Below are 18,115 nucleotides of genomic sequence, written 5' to 3' on the forward strand. Positions count from 1 at the left end.
TAGCCCAAAGTCTACACAGGAGGAGAAATACTTATGGGAAGCTTGTATATATAGTTCATCTTCCCAGACCATATTAGTAATTCTAATTGCTGCCCCTATTAAATGAATACAAAGTTAGAAATAAAACAGATTAGGGAATGAATGAATTTGCAATTTAAAGCAATGTGGTCAAAAATTATTATGAACCCTCCAACCTTGTGTTGTGAGTGAAAGGTGGTTATGTTACCATATGTTCCATATTTTAATATCTAAGAAAGGCAAACGCAGGAACCAGAACCCTTCTCTTGGAAACAGGATTTGGACAAAGGGGTCTGAAAAATGACTTTGGACCAAAATTATGGTGTTTTAGTGAATGATTACATTTGAGACATACTTATGACGCTGACTTTCTACACATAGGCTTGAGGAGAACGTGAGTTGTTTCCATGTGTTTCTTTTTAGACCCTCAAGAGGAAAGACCTATCCACCATGAACAAGCGGATTTTGATATGTATGGGTTGTAAACATTACACCAGTAGGTGAACTGGAAAATTCTGCAAATAAATGTCCTGCACCACTGTGGAAGTGAACATACAGAAGCAAATTTGCTTCCGCAGTAAGCATTACATTTACCTTCACCCTGGTGATTATTAATAAACCTGAAAAGGACTATTTAGTCATGATATCATCATTAATGTATAAATTACAAGGGAATTCTTACACTTAATGATACAGTGAAATTAGCACATTGTAAATAGATTCTAACTAGTCTCAAGAATATCAATACAGGTTGCCATCAGTTCAGCTTTCTAGTATTTTTCACTAAGATGTAAAATGTTTACATAGAATACCTAACTTAATATATCAGAAGTCTCATAAAATAATTAAAATCAAGCATTCCTTTAAAGACTTTGAATCTAGATAAAGTAACTGATAATAAAACCTTTTGTTAAGCCCTTGGTACACATATAAGAAAAGAAATATCGTATTTATAATAGAGGTTTGGTAAATTATTCTAAAGAATAAGAAAGCATTTGCAGCAAAAATTGTAGCTTCAGGAATAGAGCTAATCTTCACAAAGGGTCCTAGCTGAATTACAATCAGCTCTATCCTTTAAAAAATATATAAAGATAGGTTTTTACTACATGGCTTTTTTGTTCAATACATGGATTTTTAAAATCTACATTAGAGAAGTCACTGAGGAAAAAATAATGGACCTGGCAATAAGGAGAAATTTTTAAATTGCAGAGCAGTCCTTTGTGTTCTTAGTCATATGTCATTTTATGTTTATATTTATATAGTATTTAATTTAAAGAGTTATGAAAGGATGATTTGTAGCATTTCCCCTAAGCATCACAGCAATAATTTTTGAGATATGCAAGCATCAGATGGGTATTTGAAAATCCCTACTTGAGCTGAATAGGGACAGAGGAGAAAGAGAAGGAAGACGACCCGACAGAAATGCAATCTAAATATGCTATTTGTGGAGAATTTTGAAATTTTTAATAAATAAAGACTCTGTAATCATAGTGTTCATCAATTTACAGCTCATTCTCTTTCTTACTGTATCTCTCCTTTTCTCTGTCTATACGCAAACACACACACACACACACACACACATATACACACACAGGGTCCAACACCTGTAGCCGGTGCTTTGATTCAATTAGACTTATTAGTACCGAATTTTCCATTACAAAGGCAGTTGGCATTCAGGAGTCTGGGCATTTGTCTTGCCCTAGAAATTTAATTTTATCTTAATTTGGCATATGATATATAGTTATTAAAAATAAGCACCATTCAAAATGGCTGGATATACTTTGCTACATATCATTGTCAATACATTAGATGTTTAACTTCAGACCAAACCACATAATAATAAGTTACATAATAATAGTAACTTATTATGGTTATAATCAGCATTTTCTTGTTTATTAATGAAGTTTCAGATCATTTCATGTATTTACTGACCAGTGAGATGTCATTTCTTGCTTCTCACTTTTTTTCCATTCCCATTGGAGTGTTTGACTACATTTGTATTGATTCATAGAAAGGATTGACATATTCCTGGTAGTAATCCTTGTCAACTTTATGAACTACATGTGTCTTCATCTAGTCCATTCACTTGCCTTTTTCTCTTTTTTAAATTTTTTATAAACACATGTGTTTAGTTTTCCCATAGTTCATCTTACCAACATATCCCGTATGTTCTAGATGTTCCCGTTTTGTTCCTTGTTCAAAAAATTCTTCACTACTACAAACTTTTGAGGAATATGGTGGAGGAGGAGGACCCTCAGCTCACCTTGTCCCATGGATACAATTAGGTAACACTGACATCAGTGTAAGTAAACCAGAAAATGAGCCAAAGACTGGCAGAACAGACTCTCCACAGCTAAATGTATAGAAGACCCACAATGAATAAGGGAGGAAGAACAGAGATACAGTCATAAACTAAATGGACCTGTGGGACTATCCTCAGGAAGGAGGAACATGGTGGGCACAGAAAATGGACAGCGACAAACCATTTACCCAAGAACTCCAGGCACAAGGAACCACATGAAAACCAGAGAGGCATAAAAGTCACAAGTTCTCACAATCATCGGGGCTTAACACCTGGAATTTTTTAAATCAACAGTGTAGGCTCTAGGAGAGCCAAGAGGACCAGAAGAAACTGAGTCGCCATCCCTAAAGAGACAGTACAGCAAACAGCCACAAAAAGATACAGCAAAGCAGCAGCAGTTTGAAAAGTGCCTAGAGTATACAGGAGGGAGATTTGTTTACTAACCCCAGAGCCTGTACTGGAGGGGCAGGGATCTTTGGGAGGATTCTCTAGGAACAAAGTAATTGGTGGATGCCATATCCTCCCCCAACCCTCAACCTAGACATGCACATAACTGTAGGAGCCAGCACAATATCAACACTCACTACCAATCGTGCTAACAGCGCACTGTGCCTCTATGTTCTCCTGCAAACACACCCCCTCCAACACACCCCTGGTCAGAGACCATCCAAAGTGGGGCCACAAGCCTGGGAGAGTACAAGCAGCTCCAACAGGGATGATTCCCCTTGTAAAGTGACTCCTTCCTGGTAAAGAAGGGAAAGTAACCACACACAGTCCAACTGCACTCTCAGCAGTGGGATGGGAAAAGACATCTGGTCTGGATGCAGGCCCTGCCCACCAGGGAACAACACAGGGAAAGCACCCAGCAATTTGTGCTACTGCATCTCTGGCAAACTCCTGGTCTAACTCAACTGAAAGCCAAGGTGGCTCCAGCCTGGTCCACTAAACTCAGGGACCAAACAGTGCCCACAACAGGCAAAAAGAGCCACTTCAGACAACTGGACTAAAGGTAAAAGTGGTTCAGCCACAATAGTAGAGCACATGCAACACACAAAGGAGACAACTCTGAAAAGCCAGGTTCTGGTGAACAGGGACATTGCTCTGCAGGGCACTTCATGAATTCTTCATAAGGCTACTGTTTTCAATAGCAGATTTAGTTAACTTCCTTAACATGTAGAAACAGATACAGAGTTAGACAAAATTAAAAGACAGAAGATTATGTTGCAAATGTAAGAACAGGACAAAAACCACAGCAATAGAGCTAAATGGAATGGAGATAAGTAATATTCCTAACAAGGAATTTAAAGTAATGATCATAAAGATACTCACTGGACATGAAGACAGAGTGGAAGACCTAAGTGTGACCCTTAACAAAGAGACAGCAAACATAAAAAGGAACCTATCAGAGATGAAGAACATAGTAAATGAAATTAAAAATATACTAGATGGAATAAATAGTAGACTAAACAAAGAAAGAGAACAGATCAGTAATCTGGAGCATAGAATAATGAAAAGCAATCAAACTGAGCATGTGCGAGAAATAATAATCATAAATGAAAATAGACTTAAGGAACTCAGCCACACCATCAAGCATAGTAACATTAACATTATAGGGATCGAAGAAGAAAAAGAAGAAGAAGAAGAAGAAGAAGAAGAAGAAGAAGAAGAAGGAGGAGGAGGAGGAGGAGGAGGAGGAGGAGGAGGAGGAGGAGGGCGGCGGCGAAAAGGGTGCAGCAAAGTTATTTGAAGAAATAATAACTGAAAATTTCCATATCTGGATAAGGAAACAGAAATCCAGATCCAGGATGCACAGAAAGCCCCCAACAAAATCAACCCAAGGAGGTCCACACCAAGACACACAGTAATTAAAATTGCAAAAAGTAGTGATAAATAATTGTAAAAGCAACAAGAGAAATAAAACAGTTATATAAAAGGGAAATCCCATGTTTACCAGCTGATTCTTCGTCAGAAACTTTACAGACTAGAAGGGAGTGCCATGATATATTCAAAATATGAAAAGGAAAAAAAAGGCAACCAGGAATACACTATCCAGCAAGCCTACCATTCAAAATAGAGAGAGGGATAAAGAGCATTTGTCATTCATGGAAGTGAAAAAACAGGGTAGCAATATTTATATCAGACAAAATATACTTTCAAAGTAAGATTGTAACAAGAGACAAAGAAGGACACTATATAATGATAAAGGGATCAAACAAGAACATGTAACAATTGTAAATATGCACACAACATAGGAGAAACCAAATATATAAAACAGTAAGTAACAAACATAAAGGAAGTAATAGATAGTATGCAATAATAGTTAAGGACTCTAATACCCATGTATGTCAATGAACAGATCATCCAAACAAAAAAATAAAGAAACAGTGACCTTGAAAGACACATTGCACCAGATGGGCCTAACATATATTCAGAACTTTTCACTCTAAAACATTAGAATACACATTCTTTTCAGGTGCATGGACCATTCTCCAGAATAGATCACATATTATGCCATAAAACAAGTCTCAATGAATTCAAAAAGATCAAAATCATACCATGCATCATTTCTGAACCCAATGCTATTATGAAACTAGAAATCAACCACAATAAAAAAAAATGGAAAGAGCACAAATGCATGGAGGTTAAATAACTTGTTACTAACCAATGAATGGGTAAGCCAAGAAATCAAAGAAGAAATAAAAAATTACATAGAAACAAATGAAAATGAAAACACAATGGTCCAAAGTCTTGGGATAAAGCAAAAGCAGTTCTAAGAGGGAAGTATATAGCAATAGCAGCCTACCTCAAGAATCAAGAAAAAGCTCATATAAAGTACCTAACCTTACACCTAAAGAGGCAAGAAAAAGAAGAATGAACAAAACCCCAAGGCAGAAAAAGAAATAATAACAATTAAAAAAGAAATAAATGATACAGAAACTACTAACAAACAAGAAAGAACAGATCAATAAAACCAGAAGCTAGTTCTTTGAAAAGATCAGCAAAATTAATAAACTTCTAACCAGATTCATTAAAAAAAAAAGAGAGAGAACTCAAATCAGAAATGAAAGAGGAGAAATAACAACCAACAACACAGAAATACTATCATAAGAGAACATTATGAAAAATTATATGCCAACAAAGTGAACCTAGAAGAAGTGGATAAATTCCTAGAAATATAGAACATCCTAAAACAAATCATGAAGAAAGAGAAAATTTGACCAGACTGATTTCCAGCAATGTCCAGAACCAAATGACTTTACAGGTGAATGCTACTAATATCTACTGTTTTCAAACTATGCAAAAAGAATAGAAGAAGAAGGAAAGCTTCCAAATTCTTTCTATGAGGCCAGTTTACCCTGATATCAAAAATGAGATAAAGACACTACAATGAAATGACAACTACAGGCCAACATCTCTGATGACCACAGATGCAAAAATACTAAAAAAATATTGACAAACTAAATCCAACAATACATTAAAAAAATCATCCACTACAATCAAATAGATTTATTCTTGGAATCCAAGAGTGCTTCAACACTCACAAATTAATCAATAGGTTCATCACATCAGGAAGAGAAAGGATAAAAACCGTACAATCATTTCAACAGATGCAGAAAAAGCATTTGACAAAGTACAACCAACATCCGTTCATGATAAAACCCTCAACAAAGTAGGTTTAGAGGGAACATACCTCAACATAATAAAGTCTGAATATGAAAAGCCCACAGCTGACACCATACACAATTGTGAAAAAATGAGAGCTTCTCCCCTAAGATCAGGAACAAGACAAATGTCCACTCTCACAACTTTTATTCAGCATAACACTGAAAGTCCTAGCCACAGCAATCAGACAATAAAAAGAAATAAAAGGCATAGAATTGGTAAGGAAGAAATAAAACTTCCATTATTTGCAGAGAACATGACACTATATAGAGAAAACCCCAAAGACTCCACCAAGAAACTTCTAGAATTGATAAATGAATTCAGTAAGGGCACATGACACAAAATTGATGTACAGAAATTTGTTGCATTTCTATACACTAATAATGAAGCAGCAGCAGGAGAAACTAAGAAAACAACCACATTTATAATTGTACCAAAAATAATAAAATATCTAGGAATAAACTTAATCAGGGAAGTAGATGACCTATACTCTGAAAATTATAAAACACTGATCAAAGAAATTCAAGGTGACGCAAACAAATGGAAAGATATCTCATGCACATGGGATTGGAAGAGTATTGTTAATATGTCCATTCTACCCAAAACAATCTACACATTTAATGCAATTTCTATCAAAAAACCATCAGTAGTTTTCACAGAACTAGAATAATCCTAAAATTTGTATCGAACTATAAAAGACCCTGGATAGCCAAAGCAATCTTTAAAAAGAGTAAAAAAACTGAAGGTATCACAATCCCAGATTTCAACATATACCACAAAGTTGTAGTAATCAAAACAGTATGGTACTGGCACAAAAAAGGACATATAGATTGATGGAACAGAAAAGAGAGCCTAGAAATAAACCCACAATTATATGGCCAATTAATCTTTGACACAGAAGGAAAGATCATGCAATGGGAAAAAGTCTTTTCAACAAAAGGTGTTGGGAAAACTGGACAGCTACATGCAGAAGAATGAAACTGGACCACTTTCTTATACCATAAACAAAAATAAACTCAAAATGGATTAAGGATCTAAACGTGAGACCCAAAATCATAAAAATCCTAGAAGAGAGCACAGGCAGTAATTTCTTGGACATTGGTTATAGGAACATTTTTTCCAAATGTCTTCTGAGGCAAGGGAAAACAAAAACAAACTATTGGAACTACATCAAAATAAAAAACTTCTGCATGGCAAAGGAAACAATCAACAGACTAAAAGATATCCTACTGAATGGGAGAAGATATTTGCAAATGAAATATCCAAAAAGGGCTAGTATTTAAAATGTATGAATAACTTATATAACTTAACACCCCAAAACTGAAGAATTCAATTAAAGATGGGCAGAAGGCATGAAAAGATAGTTCTCCAAAGACGACCTATGGATGGCCAACAGACACATGAAAAGATGCTCAGCATCACTCATCATCAGGGAAATGCAAATAAAAACCACAATGAGATATCACCTCACATTTTTCAGAATGACTAAAATCAAAAACACAAAAAACATCAAGTGTTGGAGAGGAGGTGGAGAAAAAGAAACCCACATGCACTGTTGGTGGGGATGCAAACTGGTACAGTCACTGTGGTAAACAGTATGGAAGTTCCTTAATAAATTAAAAATCAAACTGCTATATGATCCAGTAATTTCACTACTGAATATTTACCCAAAGAATATGAAAGCACTAACTCAAAAAGGTATGTGCACCTGTATGTTTATTGCAGCATTATTTCCAATAGCCAAACTATGTAAGCAGCCCAAGTGTCTAACAACAGTTGAATGGATAAAGAAGTGTTATAGATACACACACACACACACACACACACACACACACACACACACACACACGAATATGATGCAACAATAAAAATGAATGAAATCTTACCATTTGCAATAACATTGCTGCATCTAGTGGGTATAATTGTAAGTGAAATAAGCCCATCAGAGAAAGACAAACATGATTTCACTCATGTGAAATTTAAGAAACAAATGAACAAAGAAAAAAAGAGATAAGCTAAAAAAAACGGGCTAACTATAGAGAACAAATTGATGGTTGCCAGAGTGGAAGTGGGTAGGGGAATGGGTCAAATAGTTGAAGGAGATTAAAAGTATACTTACTGTGATGAGCACTAACTAATGTATAGAATTGTTGAATCGCTGTACTGTACATCTGGAACTAATATAACAGTATCTGTTACCCATACTGCTATTTTTAAAAATTAGAAAATTAAAAACAAGAAATTCCTTATTACCACAAAATAGAGTTATCTTTCTTCATTTGCCTCACAAAGTCTTGAAGTTTTGTTTTATTAGGTCTTCATTCAACACTGAAGTTTTGTTGTTTTTGTTATTATTTGTAATGAAAGATAAAGATCCTATTTTTTTCCATACGGGTAATTTATAAAAAGTGCATTCTCCAGTGATTTGCAGAAACTTGTCTCGCACATATTAACTACACAAACACACACACACACACACACACACACACACACACACACACACAGTTTTGTATCTGGGCTTTCCATCTGTCTCCATTAGTCCATTACTCTATTCCCATGTCAACTTTGCCTCTTCTTGATTGCTATGAGTTTACACTGACTTCATATATTGGAAGGATACTTCCTCAAAACGTTCTCTTTCATAGCTGCCTCAGCTTCTTTCCCCTTGGCTCTACTAAGTGAACATTAGAAACATCTTCCCAAGTTCCATGAAAACACAAGTGAGATTTTTATTGGAATAATGCTTTGAATTTATATATAAATTTAGAGATAATTTACATCTTTAGTATCTTGAGTCTTTCTATCACATACAATATCTCTCACCATTGATATAGCTTTTCTTTAATGACTGTCAATAAAGCTTTATAATTATCTCCATAAAAGCCTTGCACATCTTTTGTTAGATTTATTCCTACTGTTTTACATTTTAGTTGCTATTAAATGCTATCCTTTTAAAATTACATTTTCAACTATTTTTTTCCAGGATTTGATATGTAATAAAACTGTGAAAATCTCTTCTTTAGCAATTTAGTTGTAAAGTCTCATGGGCTGCTTAGTACCCTCAAATATAGAGTACAGTTTCTTCCTTTTCAATCCGTGTATGTTCTTACTCTAATTTCTAGGCTTCCTGGTCTGGCCAGTACAATGCAAAATAAGACATGCTTTTCTCATGCCCGGTTTTAAGGGGACTGTTTTTAATATTTCACTACTATGAGTGAGATTTCAGGAGTTAAGGAAGTTTTCCTCTATTTCTACTCTTCTAGGAAGTTTTATCATAAAAGAACATTGATTCTGTTGACTTTTTTGTTGTTGTTGAGATAACCTTGTGATTTCTCTACATTCATCTGTTAAAGTAATCAATTTCATTAATGGTTTTCCAATCGTATATCACCCCCATGTTCCTGGGATAAAACACATATGAGCATGATGCAATTTTTTAGGCATTTTGGGTTCTGGTCATTAATTAATTGGTTTGAGGTTTTTTGCTTGTAAGTTCATCCAATAGTCTAGCTTGTAACTTTTCATTTACAAGTTTGACATTGGTTAAACAGTTCTATTTAAAAAGTGAGACGGTCTTCTTACTTCTTCCATTCTCTGAAACTGTCTGTTGATGACAACAGTGTTAAAAGCTACCTTTTACTTGAATATTTGATATAATTTGCCTATAAACCCAGTTTGTTTTGTAGATATGCGAAGGTTGGAATGGGAGGTAGGTAGATTTACTTAGTGGTAGATGTTTTAAATACTGTTTCAATTTATTAAGTACAGATCTTTTCATGTTTCCTATTGTTTAAGTTAGACTTTGACAAGTTATATATTCCTAATAAATTGTACCTTTCATCCAACTTTTCAAAATTATTGGCCATAAGATCACCATATTTTCTTAATGTCTGCTTTGTGTGTGATTATGTTGCTTTGTTTGTTTATTTATGCCCTCTCTGTCAGTCTTGCTTCTTTATATTTACTTTGGATTTATTCTGTTGCTCTCTTTGTAGCTTCTTAAGCTGGACACTGCGCTCATATTTTTTAGCCTTTTTGTGCAATAAATTACTTTCTGAGCATTGTGTTAGCCATATCCCATAACTTGTGATATATCATGTTCTATTTCAGTTATATTGTCTAATTTCCATTATGATTTCTTCTTTGAGTTATATAGTGGTGTGTGATTTTCAAACATAAAAAAGATTTCTTTTCCCGTAAGATTATTTTTTTCGTATAGGTTCTTTTGTTGAGAATTTAGCACTGTTTTATTTAAGAAGCTTGATCCAAGTGTCACCTTATTCAATTTAAAGTCTTTGGCTCCGTTTTTAGCGTAGCTACCGAATTCCAATCACCTTGGGCTTGGCAATACCCACAAGACAATCTTTGTACTAGGAATAGCTTATAATTTTGGTTTTCAGTTCTTTCTCTACTCTGAGCCCTTGTGGTCCTCAACTATCTTGCAAGCTAAATTAAACATTCTTAATTGTTTTTAAGCAAGAAAATTTTAAACTATCTAGTCAACCACATTCCCAGAAATAGTCTGAGGATGGACTTTCAATCACATGCTGCAGTATGGGAAGATTATAGAGTCAGGAAATTTTTCTAAAACTAGCACTGTTTGCTTAGTAAGTACAATTCTCAGGGGATTATTATCAATGGGGGTCTGTGTATTATAATATTCGACCACTATCTTATACCATACACAAAAATAAACTAAAAATGGATTAAAGACTTGAATGTAAGGCCAGAAACCATAAAAACCCTAAACAAAAACATAGATGGAGATCTTGACTTTGGTCTTGATGAATTTTTAGAGTTGACACCAAAAGCCAAGGAAATAAAAGCAAAAATAAACAAGGGGGACTACATCAACCTGAAAACTTTTGCACAGCAAAGGAAAGCATCAACAAAATAAAAAGGCAATCTACTTAATGACAGAAGATATTTGCAAATTATATATCTGATAAGAGATTAATATCCAAAATATAGAGAGATCTCACACAACTCAATAGCAAAAAACAAAAACAAAACTTATTTAAAAAATGGACAAAGGATCTGAGTAGGCATTTTCCCAAATAAGATATATTGATGTCAAACAGGCGCATGAAAATTTGCTCAACATCACTCATCGGGGAAATACAAACCCCAACCACAATGAAATATCATCTCACATGTTTTCCACTATTTAGTATCAAAAAGACAAGAAATACCAAGTGTTGAAAAGGATTTGGAAAAAAGAGAACCCTTATGCCTTATTAAGGGAATAAAAATTGGTGAGGCCACTATAGAAAACAGTATGGAGGTTTCTCAAAAATAAATAAATAAATCAACTACTACATGATTCAGCAATTCCATCTCTTGGTATTTAGCTAAAGGAAATGAAAACACTATTTTGAAAAGATATCTACATCCCCATTTGAATGTAGGATGATTTATGATTTACAATAGCCAAGATATGGAAACAACTTAAGTGTCCATTGGTGGAGCAATGAATAAATAAATTCTAACACATAGATAGATAGATAAAGAGAGAGACAGAGAGAAATAGAGATTGAGTGAGAGATACATATACATACACACACAATGGAATATTTTTCAGTCATAAAAAAGAATGCAATCTCACCACTGGCAACATGGATGGAACTGGAGTCATGTGGTCTTGAGTCAAGCTAAGCTAAGTGAAATTAGTCTGACAGAGTAAAACAAGTACCACATTATCTTACTTGTATATGGAATCTAACAACAACAACAACCATAATAACAACAACAAAACCAGAACTCACAAAGAACAGACTGGTAGTTGCCAGAGCCAGAGTGTGAAAGGACTGAAGGTGGTCAAACAGTACAAACTTCCAGTTATAGAATAAATCAGGGTAATGTAATAGACAGCATGACGACTCTAGTTAACAAAACTGTATTATATAATTGAAAGTTGCTAAGCGAGTATATCTTCAAAATTCTCATCATAAGGAAAACAAAATTTAACTATGTGTGGTGACGGATATCAACTAAACTTATTGTGGTGATTTTTTTGCAATAAATAAAAATATCGAATCATTATATTACAGGCTTGAAGCCAGGATGCAACTATGTATCAATCACATCAATAAAAATTAACAGCAAAATATTCCAGTAAAGCAAAGAAAAGGTACATGTGTGGGAGGGAACAGTAAAATAAATAAATAATTGAACAAGCTTAGGGACAGGAAGACTGGAAGAATTGGGGGAAAAATAATAAATCCAAGGATAAAATTATCATGCCAAAGCATATATTGTGTTGTACAGTTCCTAGCGGTGTACCAAATTTGCTGTTGCAAAAGGAGAAAAAGAGGGAAACATTATCCATCACAAACATCAAAATGTCCCTAGGATTAAAAAAGGCCAGTTGTCAAGGTATTGGATCAAATATGATATTATAATAAAGCAAAGCCACATCTAGCCTTGGGTAAATTCAAACACACTATTATATAAGCCGAAATATCTGCCCTGGGCAAAAACAAAGAACATCTAGCCAGTGATGTGTCGAGGGCTGTAACAGACATAATAGCTGAAGGATATTACAGATTTTTTTCTCTGTTCTCTATAGAGATTAGATGAAGGTGTATCTTTTGTGGAGACTCTGGGTATGATTTTCCTTCATGGACTCATTAGGTTAATTTTTCAAAGTTCTATGTATCTCTAGGATACTAATGCACTGACTCATATCAAATATCTACAGGTCACATTATAAAAGTGTAATTAGTTTGGTTTTATGGCAAAAGTTGGTATCAGGATTATATTCATGCCTGCATACACAGAAAGTCAAAGTCAGATAATAAAAATTCTATTTAATCTTTAACCACTGAGATGTTGGGATGATATTCAAAGCTTACTGTGTTCTATTATGATACATATAAATAGGTTAAAGTAAGTCTTGAGTAACTTACATTGTACACTATAGATGATATTAGAGAACAAATTAAGTGGAAGTCAACAGAAATTTTAAACTTCGTTCCCTAGCAGGTTGTTCCTCCAAAGACTGAAATCATATTAATTTTAAAATATGAAAAAAAATTAAAGAACGTTTTCAAAAAAGCCTAAATTATGTACATCTGTATGTAGTTTATTTGGCAAGTAGACTAGTTCTAGGAAGGTGGGCACAAGGGAGTAAGGTGACACTGAATTATTGTGTCCCCTTCATAGTGTCCCCTGTGAAAAGGTACACTTTCAACAAGAGGCAAGTTTTCAATAAACTTTTAAGAACGAGATGAAATGGCAAAGAGGTGGTAGAAACGCGTAGTCCACTAAAACGTACATGGAAGTAAATGAGCTGCGTGGTGGTAACAGCAGTAACACTTACCTTAATTGAGATGGAGAGAATGAGTTGAGAATAATACTTGGAGAAATGCTGCAGAAAAACAAAAGGATCTAAGGCCTTGATTTTAGAGACAATAAGGGGTTGCATCAAGGCAGTGCTACCATCATAGTTTTTAATCCCTATGTCAGGAATTTCCTAGTTGCATTTGAATGTATTTGGGTGCCTATAAACCACGTAATTTCTGTATTAACCAAGTAATCATGAGAGCTCAGTTAAAAGCAATTTCTATGAAAGGGACAGAGGAGAGAAAGAGGCTGATTGGTTTGGCATTAAAAACAAAAAACAAAGAACTCGCCTGATAGTAAGGGTTAAAGATAAATCCCCAAAAGAGGAACATGCCCATTTTCCACTACACTGAACTGTAAGGATGTTGATACAGATGACAGTCAAAGGGGGAATTCTGGCTGGAGGACGGCATGTTAAATACGTATTTGCAGTCTTCAACTAGCTCATTATGAAACACAAACGAGTTTAATTTTTCAACCTCAGGAAAGGATAGTAATTCTTAAAACTAAACAAAGGAATTTGCTACCATCTTGTGGCCAACTTGGAAATTACAGCTGCTTTTAGTATTTTTTGATTTTCCAAGGTTTTCAAACAAGTGCCTTTAAATGATTTAAGATTCTCACAAAGCCATTCCACTTGTCTTACAATAAATTATGTTTTATGTATCTATTAAAGTTCAATTCCATTAGTAGTCAAATAGAGAAAATATTTAGAGAACACACACTCCAGTGTATTATTTTTTAAAAAATATATATATACACAAAAATTCATACACCAAATGAAAAGGAATCTCAAGGACATATTTTTATCATCACCTTCATGATCTGAGGCAGAAAAAAGTAAAAGTAACAGGCATCTTTTGTTATATAATAAAAAGATAACACTTAGAAAAGTTTCATAATCATACCGAAAGCACTGACTTCTAGTTTTACTTTATATTTAGTAGTTCTGTGGCTTAATGTGAATTATTTAGTGGTTGGTACCTGTTCTTTTCTGTGAATTTGTCTCATAGAAATAGGGATCAAATGAAATGACATACAAAAAAGTACTCTGAGAACTATAAAAATCTTTTTGAAAATTGTAAGAGGATTAAACTGACTAGATAAGGCAGAAGGTAGCATTGGATGTGTGCCTAAGCAGAGAAGGGAAAGTGAATTGGAGTAAGACACTTATATGTATGTGACATAGGTTAGAACAGCTCAAAATACATATTATTTATGTCTAATAGGTATCAAACACCTGTTACATACGAAGGGTATTAAGAAAACTCAAATCCAAAGAACTGCTCCAAAATAACTCACAAGTCTAAATGGAGATACCGTCAATTTTTTATATTGCAAAAAATATAGAAAAATGCTAAGTTGACTATTTGCAAAGCTCAGTGAGTAGTTCCAAAAGAAGTAGAGATCTATTATTATTCCTATTTAAGATATAATAAAAGCTTTATGTAGTGGGAAAAGGCGTAAAAAATTAAGTTCATGAAATAAACAGTGGTTGTGACTACCTGTTGCTAAAAGTTGGGATAAAAGCTTAAACAATATCTATATATACAAAAGTTGTATACAAACATCCCAAAGTGTCTGCGTATTTCATACAAGAAGTATCAATTCTTCAAGGAAAATCATCAATTCCACTATTTAAAACGCTTAAATGAGGAAATCCACTAGACTCAGTACGTTTGAGAAGCCTGAGACTTGCACAAACTGCTTCATCCTTCCGCACCACCCTTTCCCAAGACCCTGAAATGGGCCTGCAGAGTCCTGTGAACCCACTGACTTTCTTCCACCATGAATTAGGAAGACTGACTAGTCAAAACACAATTTTATTTCATATCTGGGAGGGAATGAGGAACTAAGATATAAGGGAGTTACAAAGTTTATTGGTCCCTTAAGAGAATTTCTTAGAGAAAATAAATCATGTCTTCACAATGTCTAATAAGACAAGTTCTTGGAGAGCCTGGGTGGCTCAGTCTGTTAAACGTCCAGCTCTTGAATTTGACTCAGGTCATGATCACACAGTTCGTGAGACGGAGCCTGAGAGACCTGTGTGTAGCCACTGGGCTCTGTATCCAGCTCTGGTGACAGGGCCCTGGAAGCCACTTGGGATTCTCTCTCTCCCTCTCTGCCCCTCCCCTACTTGCCTTCTCCCTCCCTCCCTCTCCCCCTCTTTCTCTCAAAATAAATAAATAAACTTAAAAAAAATAATCATTTTGCATTGTTATTCATGGTAACTCGTCTAAAAGAAATAGAAAATTCTAGTAATTTAAATAGTAATTCTAGTAAATTGAAGAAAAATGTCCATCAACAGATAACAAAATGTTAAAACAGGCATTTTGACCAAAATGATAAGACACTAGATATCCAACACCAAAATGAGGTGTTCCATCAGAATGCAAACATTCAAAGAAGAAAAGGAGACTCCACAGAGCTGCACAGCCTCTTTCCTGAAATAGTGGAGGAGAGCGAATATATAAGTTAGGATGCTCTCAAGAAACAGAACCACTAGGACATGATATGTATTCATACAGAGAGAAAGAGAAACATTTAATATACAGAATTGGCTGGCACTATTACAAAGACTGAGAGATCCCACCATCTGCCATCTGCAAGCTGGAGGCTCAGGAAAGCCAGTGGTACAGTTTCAGTTCAAGCCTGAAGGCCAGAGAGCCAGGGGAGCCAACAGTTCAAGTTCCCATCCAAGCCCGGAAAAGACCCTCGTCCCAGCTTAGTCAGGCATAGAGACTCAATGTTCCCTCCTCCCACTTTTCTGTTCTACTCAAATGCTCATAGCATTAGATGATGCCCACCCTCACTGGAAGGGGCAATGTGCTTTACTCAGTCTGATTCAAATGCTAATCTTACCAGAAACACCCTCAGATACACCCAGAAATAACATTTAGCCAAATATCTGGACACCTGTGATCTGGTCAAGTGAACACATAAAGTTAACTATCGTGTATATTTCCTAAGTCATTTTTTTTATTTTAGAAAGATATTACAGTATATATATATCACGCCCTCAGTGGATATTATATATATAAATATTTCTGCAGTCAAATGTTAAGCATATTCCAAGTGGGATTTTTTTTAAAGGTTATAAAGATTATAGCCTCATGCTAATTTAACTCAGGCATTGCTGCCAAATAAATATGCAAGATGTACGCACGTGTATAAAGAGATAGAGATATGTTCATGTTTTTCTTTATTAAGAACTTCTTAGACTTCAGTATTGTATTATAGATAAGGATTATAGTCCAAAGCCACATATATTGTACTATGTCTTTTATCGTGCATGGTCAAGAAAGACAACTGGAAGAGGACTTCTGTGGAGAGTAACTGGGAGGCTGGTGTCCAGCTCCTGCTTGGGAGATACAAGTGGAGAGAGACAGATCATCTGGACTACGTATGCACAAATAGTTCTCATGGGGCACACGTGGCCATGTGATTGTTCTAGAGCCTAACCAGCGAAATCGCCTAGAGTCGTACAACAGGGATCCATTTCTGTGTAATCTCCACAAACTGGGGCTGAAAACCATTTCTTATTTCTTCCCAGTTGTGTGGATTGACAGAGCTGGTTCACTCAGTCGGCCTGCAGCTTAAATGAAGCAGGATTGAGTAAGATGGCCCCACTCCTACTTCAGGAGCCTCCACTCCTGGTGAGTGATGAGAAGAATTGGGATGGTGGAGCTGGCCTCCCTCTCTAAACAACTTTTCTTTTTCATCTCAAGCATCTTCACTTGAGTGCAGAAGTATTCCAAGGGGATGAGGCCAAACTCAGAAGTCACAATGTCATTTCCATAACATTCTATTTTATCAAAGCTGGCCACCCATCCACAGAATTGGGAGGTGGATTCTGCTTTATGATAGGGAAGCAGCAAAGAATTCAAGGTCATATTTAGTATACCACCAGAGGCAAAGGACTTCAGCTGTCAGAACCTGCGAGCACATCACAAATTACCCATAGGGCAAAAAAAAAAAAAAAAAAAAAAAAAAAACATGAACTCTAAGAGCATTCATTCACCCAAATCAAGAAAATGGATGAGCATCCCCAACAATGGCTGCGCATTCCAAGAAGCAATCTAAACACCCAGAGAATCATCAGCTAAACCCAGAGTCCAAAAACATCCCTGCTGCCCTCTTCCAAAACCATTCCTTCCCCTGCTTCAACAAAGTTAGGAAATGGAGCAAAATGGGAGAGGAAGGATAGAAACAACAGGTTGGGAAAGAAGAAAGGAGCAAGCCTCCGTTTTAAATTTTCTATTTGCAAAAGGTCTCAGATGGGGAAAATTTTAACATTATATCAGATTCAAAGTTTGATTATAACATGGTACTAGACCCTTTTTTTTTTTTTGATGTTTCTTTATTTTTGAGAGAGAGACAGAGTGCAACGGATGGGGGCGGGCGGGCAGAAAGAGGAAAACACAGATCTGAAGCAGCTCCAGGCTCGAGCTGTCAGCAGAGTCCAACATGGGGCTCAAACTCACAAACCGCAAGATCCTGACCTCAGCGGAAGTCGGACGCTTAACCAACTGAGCCACCTAGGCACCCCATTCATTATAATAGTTATCCTTGACACTTAAAATGACCATAGTTTTTTTGTTGTGGTTTTTTGTTTTTGTTTTTTTTATCTGAAGAGAGAACTGAAAATACATGGACTTGCCTGAATTTTCAATCACGAGTGGGAATTACCATTACTGCATAAGGGGAGATGACAGACAAAAATAATGACACTCTCTGGGTAGCTGCTATTGTTACTGATCTTGAAATTGGAGTTTTAACATGTGTATT

The sequence above is a fragment of the Lynx canadensis genome, chromosome B3 (assembly GCF_007474595.2).
Source record: "Lynx canadensis isolate LIC74 chromosome B3, mLynCan4.pri.v2, whole genome shotgun sequence".
Taxonomy (NCBI): domain Eukaryota; kingdom Metazoa; phylum Chordata; class Mammalia; order Carnivora; family Felidae; genus Lynx; species Lynx canadensis.